Source organism: Pelodiscus sinensis, chromosome 20 (genome assembly GCF_049634645.1).
Source record: "Pelodiscus sinensis isolate JC-2024 chromosome 20, ASM4963464v1, whole genome shotgun sequence".
In the NCBI taxonomy this organism is placed as follows: Eukaryota; Metazoa; Chordata; order Testudines; family Trionychidae; genus Pelodiscus; species Pelodiscus sinensis.
In genome coordinates, this window is record NC_134730.1 from 24446459 (window position 1) to 24457181 (window position 10723).

A 10723-nucleotide genomic window follows, 5' to 3' on the forward strand; every position below is an offset into this window, starting at 1 on the left:
TGGAAATGAATGAAAAAAAGCAGAACTGAAAGTCATCCAAAGGACCCATGAGAAAACGAGGGCTGCAGGAAGAGATTAGCCACGATGGAAGACCATGGGGAAGAGCCTGTGAAATAAAGAGGCATGAGTCATGCCACGCTGTTAGTACAAGGAAGCTTTTTCTAGTGCTGCCCTATAGAAAACCAGAAGACTTTATGCTTCAGGGCAATAAAATAGGCCTTCATCAACATGCAATTTTTTTTAAAGGCAAAACATGTGGTTGTGCAACAATCATGTTTGAATATGCAGATGAGTTCTCTCCATATTTTGCAAAATACGTCGCACATGGGGCTGCACTGTTACGTCTGTGTTTCATACATGCTCTGGGTAGGATGGGCCAATGGTTTATTGGCAACAGTTTCCTGGAAAAGTTCAGCATATGCCTCTTCTGATTACTGTGGAAACCAGGAAGTACCAACAACCAACTCTGCTATCAAGTTTTAAATAAAGCTATTTAAATGAAAATAAAGGGGGGAAAAAGACCAGTGCGCTGAACAGTAGCTCTCTAACAAGCTGTGTTTCCATGACTAAACTGCTGTAAAAATGTGCAGTTTTTACTTGTATCTGAGGCTAATTGCAATATGTCTCTCTGACGTGACTCCTCACATTCTTCAGAGAAATAGTGTTATGATATCAACGTGGCGTAACTTAAGATATGTTTTATGCAAGGTGGGTCATGTGAGGTTGTGATGGGTTTGATCACAGAGATTCCCCTTGTGGCTAACATCTGGTGGGCTAATCCTACCGCAGAGCTCACCTACCTACCCTCTGGAGTGCTCTACTATCCTGTCCCAATGCATCAGAAGCTCTGGTCTCCCACAGCAAAGTCACAAAGTTGGGGCAACAGCCCCTCCCCGCAGCAGAGCTACACAGATGCTGAACCAGCTCAGCTTTGGGAGGGCTTAGATGTATGATGAACCCAACTGTCACAGGGGTATCATTCTAAACATTTTGGTCTGCCATGACATTGGATCATACATGTTATTGTTGTGCGTGACAGTATGAAGTTTGGCGATGTACGTGTTACTGAAATGTATAGTGAGGTTCAAATCACCAGTGTTGTCTTCAAGCCATCATTTTCAAGTCCAAGTCGAGTCTCAAGTCCCTACAGTTCAAGCCTCAAGTTGAGTCTTGAGTCCCTGAAGTCACTTTCGAGTCGAGTCTCAAGTCTTAATTTAAAAAATGTCAAGTCACTTTTGTATAAGCCATCAATATCGGCATTTTCGGACAATTTTTTCACCAAGTCGATTTAACAAAATTTGCAAGTCTCAAGTCGAGTCTCAAGTCACAAACAATGAACCCGAGTCGAGTCTCAAGTCGGACTCGAGTTCAAGTCGTGGGACTCGAATCAACAACTCTGCAAATCACCCATGGGGATGAGCCTCGCCAGGCACCTGGGAAAGGTGGGGAGGGCTGGCTCCATGTCCCTGGAAGGGGCGGGGCCTCAGGTGGAGGGGGCGGGCCTGGGACTAGCTTCTCCCAGGCAGCCTCAGCACTGCCCAGAGTGTGCTGCGCCTACCCCAGGAAACCCACAGTGCCCTGTGTGTGGCTCTGGTGGCAATTTAAAGACTCCGGGCCTTTGGCTGCCACTTCTGCTGTTGCAGCTACAGTAGCAACACTGGCCAGGAACCCTGGGCCCTTTTCAATTGTCAGAGCAGTTCTACATCCCCGCCCCCCTTCAGCAGGCCTGCCCGCAAGCAGCCCTTCAGGTACAACAGTAAAAAGGCCAAATGCACACAAGCACAAACCTCTCAGAGGGTATGTCTACACTACCCCCTAGTTCGAACTAGGGGGGGTAATGTAGTCATACGGAGTTGCAAATGAAGCCCGGGATTTGAATTTCCCGGGCTTCATTTGCATAAAGCCGGCCGGCGCCATTTTTAAATGCCGGCTAGTTCGGACCCCGTGCCGCGCGGCTACATGCGACACAGACTAGCTAGTTCGGATTAGGCTTCCTAATCCGAACTAGCTGTACGCCTCGTGGACCGTACATGCCAGTCCAGACGTAGCCCAGAGGAACTAAGACTGTGCTGTGGGAAGTGCTGGTGCCAGGCTAGAAGGATTTTTAGACTGTGCATGAAAACCTGGGAAAGCCAGGCACAGCCAGGCGAGCAAGGCAGTTGCTTTGGGCCCCGCACTTCAGGGCACCCACCTGCTTGCTCACTGCCCCGGCTGGGAGCCGCCCAGCCATGTGATGCAGCCAACCATAACTTACCCCCGCAAACTCTTTGGCAGGGCCTGGAGAAAGCCAAGGCAACTTGTGCCGTTATTGGTCAGCCTGTTTATCACCCAGGCTGAGATTTTACTAATGAATGCCCTGTCCATCTAGTTTGCTATGCTCAGTTTGTGGGGCTTGCTTATTTACTAAGGTGATCTGCTTTGTTCTCTTTGCTCTCTCTTATAGTCGCTTACAATTGACCCTTTGTTGTTAATAAATTCATTTCTTGTGTATTTCAAAACCAATGTTGTGAAATTCATAGAGCCGGAGCCGGTCATAGGGGCGGGCAAGCTGGGCAGCCGCCTGGGACCGTCATTTTCAAAGGGCCACAGAAATGTAACACAACGAATTGTATATATAATGGGAAAAATTGCACGAGCGTTGGCCAGCTATTTTTCATGTTTTCTCAGCAGCAATTAATAGATGAAACGGGGTGCTAGGGAAGCTCAAAGTGGAGTCACGGGCTGGTTTGCTCAGTCGGCAGGAAGGGCTGTTCAGGATCCCGCCCAGACAGACACCACCCCACAGAGCGAGTCTCACTCCCAGCAGCAGGGCCCGGCGTCTGTCTGTCAGCAGTGTCCCTGCTACAGCAAAACCCCTGGCACCAGGCGGTACCTTTCCCACCATCGCGTGCGCCAGACTGTCCCTGTATCACTGCAGTCTCACAGCACCAAAAGCTGCCCCGCCCACCCTGCCCAGTACTTTGCTCCACAATGAGGCTGATTCTCACTTTCCAGTGCCAGGAACCCGCCTCTGGCTCCCCACATCTGTATCTCCCTCCCCACCAGACGCTCCCTGCAGAGTCTCACTTCTCCAGACAGCTCCCCCTAGTGTCTATATTTCCCAGCTGGGCCCAGGGCACGAAGAACAGACACAACTGGAAGTAGGAACCCTATTAATTGCATACAAATCACTGTGGCAATTTTTTGTTGCCTTTCTTCGAAGAGCAAATCCATTGACAACGCTTGATAAGTTCTCATTTTTCAGACGTGGTTTCAGCAGCGCGCCTCGTCCGACAGCCGGGAAAGTGTAGGTGAGTGCCTCTAATTCTTTTCAATGCAAATGAGATGCAATGCCATAGCAAGGAATTTTGTCGCCCGGGGCTGCCAATTGGTTAGGACCGGCCCTGTATATAGGGGAAAGCTGTGCATGCCTTTCTCCACATTGAGGAAGAAGGTGAATCTTTAGGGACTTACAATGCACAGCTGTCTCTGTACAGCGCAAAACATTATTATTTTGGGTTCATCTTCCAAAAGCAGGGTGCCTGTGAGTGCTAGGTGAATCCCCTCCCACCGAGCTGACTTCAGTGTGCATCTGGGTGTGGCCCTAGCTGTGTGTTTGTGAGTGATGCTTGAGGCCAGAGAGCCTAATCCAGCAAAACAGGAAAAAGGAATCCAGGCTGCAGAGGCAGGAGAGGTTCAGCAAAAGCCCAGTGTATCAGGTGTCATCCCGGACAGGGGGGGTCCAACCTGTCACAATCTCTTCTTCAACTTAAATCATTATCAGGCCTATCTGGGTTTTTATTTAATTGTGAAACAAGAGGTTGGTGCCAGCAAAAGCTGAGTTTGGAGGCTACTGCGTAATGACACGGAATCTTTATGGACATGGATTAAAGTCATCCATGGCCAATGCAGTTCTTAAGCCTTATTTTGTGAGCGTTAAGATATTCTCGCAAGTGATGTACGGGTTTTAGTTCTGTGGCAGGGGTGAAGTTCAGCCGATTGCCAGATGTAATTCCTATCTTCAAGTCTTTGCAGCTTTATACATTTATGATCCCTTTGTATGATTTGGGTAATGGCATAGACACAAAAATCCAAGAGAATTAAAGAGACAAGGCCAGTAAAATCCCTTTTCATGTTAATACTTGCAATGACTTCACCTTTACAGGAAAAGCAGAACAAGTAGCTCAGAAGTTGGTATTGTCTCTGTTTACACCTTAGGCAAAAAATGCTTTTGACTATCCCAGGTTGACTTAAGGTACTGCTATTCTCTAGAAACGGAAAAGGACAGATGCATCTCTTTATACTCGTATTCAATCTGTGGCTCCAACCTCATTAATCATCTCAGTAAAGAATTCCAGATGGGAACACGAACGACGTAGGACGGAAATTATGGAATGGATAAAATGCCTGTAACACAATTCAAAGTAAAATCCCTATTTGCATAGATTGGGCAAAGGGAAATGCTGGAGAGGCTAAGAAATGTACATGCTGATCAAGTTCCCCACCCACAGACAGACTACCTGTACTTTGCTGCATATATTAGGGGCCATAACTATAGCAACAGCCAGAAAATATTTTAATTAGAGAGAGGAAACCACTGTGTGTCATCTGTGCCTTGTGTTGCTGGATTTATATTGACTGTAATAAATGCGGTCACAGACCAGGAAGTGCTTGGTACACTTACTGGTTCTTTTATACCTGGCTCACAAGGAAATCTGATATTGCATTAAGATTGTGCACAAAAACTGATGCCTCCTTTCAAGGATTTGCATAGTTATGTCATGCCTGCTGAGCTAGGCACTTAGACACCTCTGTGCAAAAACTCTAAGGGGTTTAAAGCAATAGGGGGTTGAAAATCCCACCCTTACCTACTCTAGGACTAGAGCCATTTAGCTGGTGTTTTCAGAAGCAATTCTCCACAAATCTGAGATCAATTTCTTTTCACCCACCCCCAGTAAAAAATAAATACATAAATATTTATGTGATGTATATTGGACAAACTTCTCAGACACTTTGCCAAAGAATCAATGCACTCAAAACAGACATCAGACAGTTTCACAAAGAAAAAACAGTTTCTTGCCATTTTAACCAGAATGGGCATTGTCTCAAGGACCTGATTACCTGCATCCTGCTTCAAAGAGATTTTAACACAAGACTTCAAAGAAAAGCCTCTGAACTGTCATTCATGCTTAAATTTGACACTTTACGAATGGGCCTTAAAAAAGATGCTAATTATCTTACCCATTACAAAGATAGCTTCCCCAATTATCACCTCTAATATCATTATCTCATAGACATTAACCTCCCTCCCATCCCCCCTCTGTTCTAAAATCTGATTTGTCTATTTTATATGTGTTCACTTTTTTTGATTGGTATATATGGTTGTGCCAATTTTCTTCCACAATTTGATCTGAGGAAGTGGTTCTGGCCCACGAAAGCTCATCATCTAATAAACCATCTTGTTAGTCTTTAAAGTGCTGCATAGTCCTGTCTCTTGTTACATAAATAAATGATTCCACACTTCTTACCTGGGTTCAGATCTTAAAGAATCCAGGGAGATTCATGATCTTTTGGGTGGACTTTAAAATTCCAAGAGTTTGACCCGGTGAACAATTTCCATGGTATTTTAGGTTAGGGCTACTTTGATATACAGTTACTAGGCAGAACTGGGGTAATACAAAACCTTTCCCCTTTAGTTTATGACCTTTAAATGCACTCTCGTTCAAAGCCGAAATGATTTCCTGGTTGTCACAGTTATAGGGGTATCTGCAGATCTTAATCCATCTTTGGTCTTTCTTGGCATGTCTACACTGTAGTGTAAGCCCAGGGTTAGTGGAATTCAAATGAGCGGATCCTGACATTCTTAAGAAAGGCCTGGAATCTCTACTCTCATTGGAAACCCCAGCTTAGGAATTGTGGCGCACTGTATCCCAAGCTAAGACTCCAGAATCTACAGTGCATTGTGTGGGCCAAACTCCAACAATCCATAGACAAGGCTTCCTAGTGCTCTTCCTCATGTGGCCACTCCAGTGTTTTGCTCATGGTGCAGTGTGGAAAAACGTGACTGTTCAGAGGACAAAGAATGTTGATCAGTGGGGTTTTGTGATACATTTGGAGGACTCCTAGAGCATGAGTTCGGAGGGGTCATGTTTACACTGCAAGGATTTGAACCAGGGGTCCTGGCTTGACTCAGGTTTTGAAACTCTACCTCTGAGGGGGTCCTGAATCATTGGTCAAAGCCCTGGGTTAGTGTGTACAGAAGAGAGTTGGGCGTGACCTGAACTCAAACATTTTAACGAGATCCTGTGCATTAATTAAGCTCACCTTTGACTGGATTTGGTACCTGCAGTTCTTTCCTTTGAAGGCTGTGATTAGTGGTAGTGGCTTGTGATCAGTGATCAGGCAGCTTTTTCAGACCAAAATATTGTTCAATCTCAATGGCTACATCTACACTGCATAACTTTTACGGAAGGGATGTAAATGAAGCACTCATTAGCATTTATCGCACTCTCATTTGCATATTCTCTTTTAATCCTATTTGCAGAAGAGGTTTTTGTGGAAAAAAACCAGTGTAGATGGGGCTATTTTGTGCCAAAAAACCCTTTTGCACAGGATCTTTCGAAAAAGGCTTCTATTTTCGAAAGAACCGCATCTAGACTGCGGTTTCAATTTCGAAATAGCGCTTTTTCGAAAAAGTGCCACGACGCAATTATGCAAACGAAGCACAGGATATTTAAATCCGAGCTTCATTTGCACTTTCAAAGTGCTTCATTTACATCCCTTGGCTGACAGAGGTATGTAGTCTAGCCTAAGATTTTGACTTTTTTTCTTTAACTTTTTTTTAAGTTTAAATTAACTAAAAAAAAATTCAGAATGAAAAGTCATTTCAGCCTGAAACCCCAACGCTTAATGATTTAAAAACATCAAAATGGAATGTTTAGGTAATTTCAATTACAGAAACACATTAAAAAAACGGACCGTGTTTTGTGCACGATTTGGGTTTTGATAAATTGCCTTGTTTATTTTTCTTTTTTGAATGAAGAGTTTATCAAAACAGTCCTGCCCAACTTCATCAGACACCGTTCTCTTGGTGGGCTTGTACCAGTGATGCCCCATTCTGGTGACAAAGTGTCATTGATGCTGTCAGATATTGTCATTGGACACTGTACAGCAGGGATGGGCAGTTATGAAATAGTAAGTGGGTCACATGAGTGGCCTCTCTTCACCTCACTGGCAGCAACAGCCCACGACCCATTGGGGTTCTACCTGTGGCCCTGTAGCCCCTCCGACTGATCTTCTCTCCCAAGTGCCTCTTGTGCACCAACTCACCAAAGCCCTGCACTTATCTGCTCCTTCCCCTCCTCCCAGTCCTTTCAGAGCACACAAATTGCCTGGTTTGCTCTCTTATCCCCACTCCTCCCTCCCCCCTCTTCGAGCTGGAATGCTGCGAATCAGCTGTTTGCAGTGTTCCAGCTCTGGGAGGAGGAGTGGGAGGGGGACAGAGCACGACTCCAACAATTTGCATGCTCTGAAAGTGGTGGGAGGGAGTGGGGAGGCATAGGAAGTGTGGGGCTCCACTGCCCCAGTTCGCGAAAGTCATGTGGGGGAGCAGGCAGCCAAGGGATTTGCCGGCCACAGGCGGCGTCCCAGTGGGCTGCATGGCTGGTTGCCCATCACTGCTGTACAGTCGCAAATGTTCTACTTCATCAGGGTGTTGCCATACTGTGAAGAGACTCAGAGCATGGACCTGCTACCTATCGCTCCCACCATCTCCTGATTACAACCGTCAGCCATGGGATTTTCCTTAGCAAGGCTAGGACCCTTTATTATTCATCTTGAATGGTGGACTAAGCAGAGAGCTATTCCTTAAAGGATTATCTTTCCTGCACTTGTCTCACAGGCTACCTTTGTCCCTATGGAAAATGGGAGACGTAGATGTGGCCTGGAGAATTTCATGTTCTTTCTTGAGGTTCAGCTGCTATGAATTTCAAAAATGGTAATAAACAGACATAATTTATATCATACGGAGCAGAGAAAGCTGCTTTTCTTTTTCTTGGCAGGCTTAGTTCATTTTGGAATCGTGCAACTTTTTCATCTCTGTGTTCTAAGGGAAAGGAGAACACGCAGCATAAAAGTAGCACAATAAATCGTGGAAAAATATTATCTGGGCTTTCATAAGTCCTCTTCCCTGGCTTCTCCTCTCACTGTACTTATGCCCCAGTGTTTGGAATGTCTACAGCATTGTTTTATGTGATGGTACCTTTGGGATCAGTTAGTCACAGGAACAGAACTTCTGGGGCTTTAAAAGCATATATTAAATTTGGCTCCCTTGTGTGTGCTCTGACGCATCCATGCTTGTCTGCATGTCTGGGTAGCCGTTGCTTGTGGATGTCCCATGAGACTCCTTTCAGCTCCAGGAAGGAAAGACATGTATCTACTATATATTTCAGAGAGTTTGTCTGCCTGCCTGTTCATCCATCTGCCTGTTCAAAGACTCCTAAAGAGTAAGGGCTAAGACCATCAAATTCAGCATGCAGCTTCCTCTGATCATAACTTAAAGCAAGGAAAAGGTTTGGTGGTGCCAGGAAAATAGGATGTGCCTGGAATTGGATTGCTCCTCAAAAAGCCATGCAGAAGAGGGACAGAATCACCAGGCAGGTGAAAGGAGCTGGCTGGGGGGGCGCCCCACTTCTTGGGACTGCCTCAGCCCTAAGCTAACAACCCCCCAGACACTTTGAACCTCCCCTACCCCAATTCCTATGGAAACATTGCTGGCTGTTCCCCTTCACCAGGGAGTGAGGGGTAAGTGCAGTTTGCGGCATTCCTCCCTCTGGCTGAGGAGTGCAAGGGGGCAGATGAACCTAGACCTGCCCCAGCCACGGGACATGCACCCCTCCCCCGGCTGTGCCCGCTGCAGCTGCAGTGGCCATGGGGAGGCGCTTCTCACCTACTCCCAAGCTGCTGTGATGAGAGGGAGCTGGGGGGCAGCCTTCATACTCAACCCCGCCCGTCCCCCCCCCCCTCCAGCCTCACTCCAAAGCCATGATTCAAATGAATCATTTCATTTCATTTTCCAAAAACAAAAATGACTTGAGGTAAGGGCCTGAATAACACCCGGTCATACGTCTAGTGATTTCTATTTTCCAAGCTACTTGTGGGGCCCCTCTGATTAAGCGTTTCTGAGGTAACTCGTTATCAAGCTCAGCTACCACCTTGAATAGGCGCTTCCGGGCTGTCGTGTTCAGCAGCCGTTCTGTCCCCTCACCTCCGAGCACTGTAAGCTGGCTAATCGGAGCAGAGAGAGGGCCTTTGTTTGGACAGTCTTGCTCCTGTGCCCCCGGAGTATCATTTATCCCTACTGTAATGGGTTGGGAATGTTTGCCCGAACTTTTCTCAGATGGAGGAGGAAGCCCAGCTGTACGCGCTGGCCTCTTGGCACCTCGTCCACGGCCGTGCTCTCCTTGTGATGCTTCCTTCCCTTATGATCAACAGGCTTCAGAGACTGAACAAACACTGCCGCCAGTCGTTTGACTTGGCACCCAGCGAAATCATAATAGTCTTCGCCAAAGTGCTGCAGTGAAGGACCAAGTGGCCTGTGTGATTCTGCCCGCTAAGCAGAAGAGTTGAAACGAACTTGACCTGGGCAACAAGTCTGCTTTTTTTTTTTTCATTCGCATCTTAGATTTAATAGGCCATTAGGCTTAATTAGCTACTGTTTAGAAAACTCTTTGAAGATGAATGGGCTATATAAGTCCTCAGCCTTACTGTTCTGATGGAGGTCTCTCCGGCCCATCAGATTCCTTGGCTCAATATCTGATCTCACACTGGAGTGAATCTGGCACAGTGATTTCAGTGATTTCACATTTACATCCATGTAAGTGAGATCAGAACCTAGCCTGCTAGGGTACGTCTAAACTACATGCCTCTGTCGGCAGAGGCATGTAGATTTGTTTGTTTGGCAAAGGTAAATGAAGCCGCGATTTAAATGATCGCGGCTTCATTTACATTTACATGGCTGCCGCGCTGAGCCGACAAACAGCTGATCAGCTGTTTGTCGGCTCCCGCGCTAGTCTGGACGTTCCCCCTGTCGACATCAAAGCCCTTTGTCAGCAGCCCCAGTAAACCTCATTCCACGAGGAATAACGGGGCTGCCGACAAAGGGCTTTGATGTCGGCAGGGGAGCGTCCAGACTAGCGCGCTGAGCGGACAAACAGCTGATTAGCTGTTTGTCGGCTCAGCGTGGCAGCCATGTAAATGTAAATGAAGCCGCGATCATTTAAATCGCGGCTTCATTTACCTTTGCCTATGTGTCTAATCTACATGCCTCTGCCGACAGAGGCATGTAGTCTAGACACAGCCCAAGGCTGCATCTAGACTGGCAAGTTCTTCCGCAAAAGCACCTGCTTTTGTGGAAAAACTTGCCAGCTGTCTACACTGGCTGCTTGAATTCCCATAAGAACACTGACGATCTCATGTAAGATTATCAGTGTTCTTGCGCAAATACTATTGCTGTTCCCGTTCGGGCAAAAGCCCTCTTGCTCAAATGCTTTTGCACAAGAGGGCCAATGTAGACAACACAGTATTGTTTTGCGCAAAAAAGTCCCGATGGTGAAAATGGCGATTGGGGCTTTCTTGCGCAAAACCGTGTCTAGATTGGCACGGATGCTTTTCCACAAAAAGTGCTTTTGCGGAAAAGCATCCGTGCCAATCTAGATGCTCTTTTCTGCAAATGCTTTTAACAGAA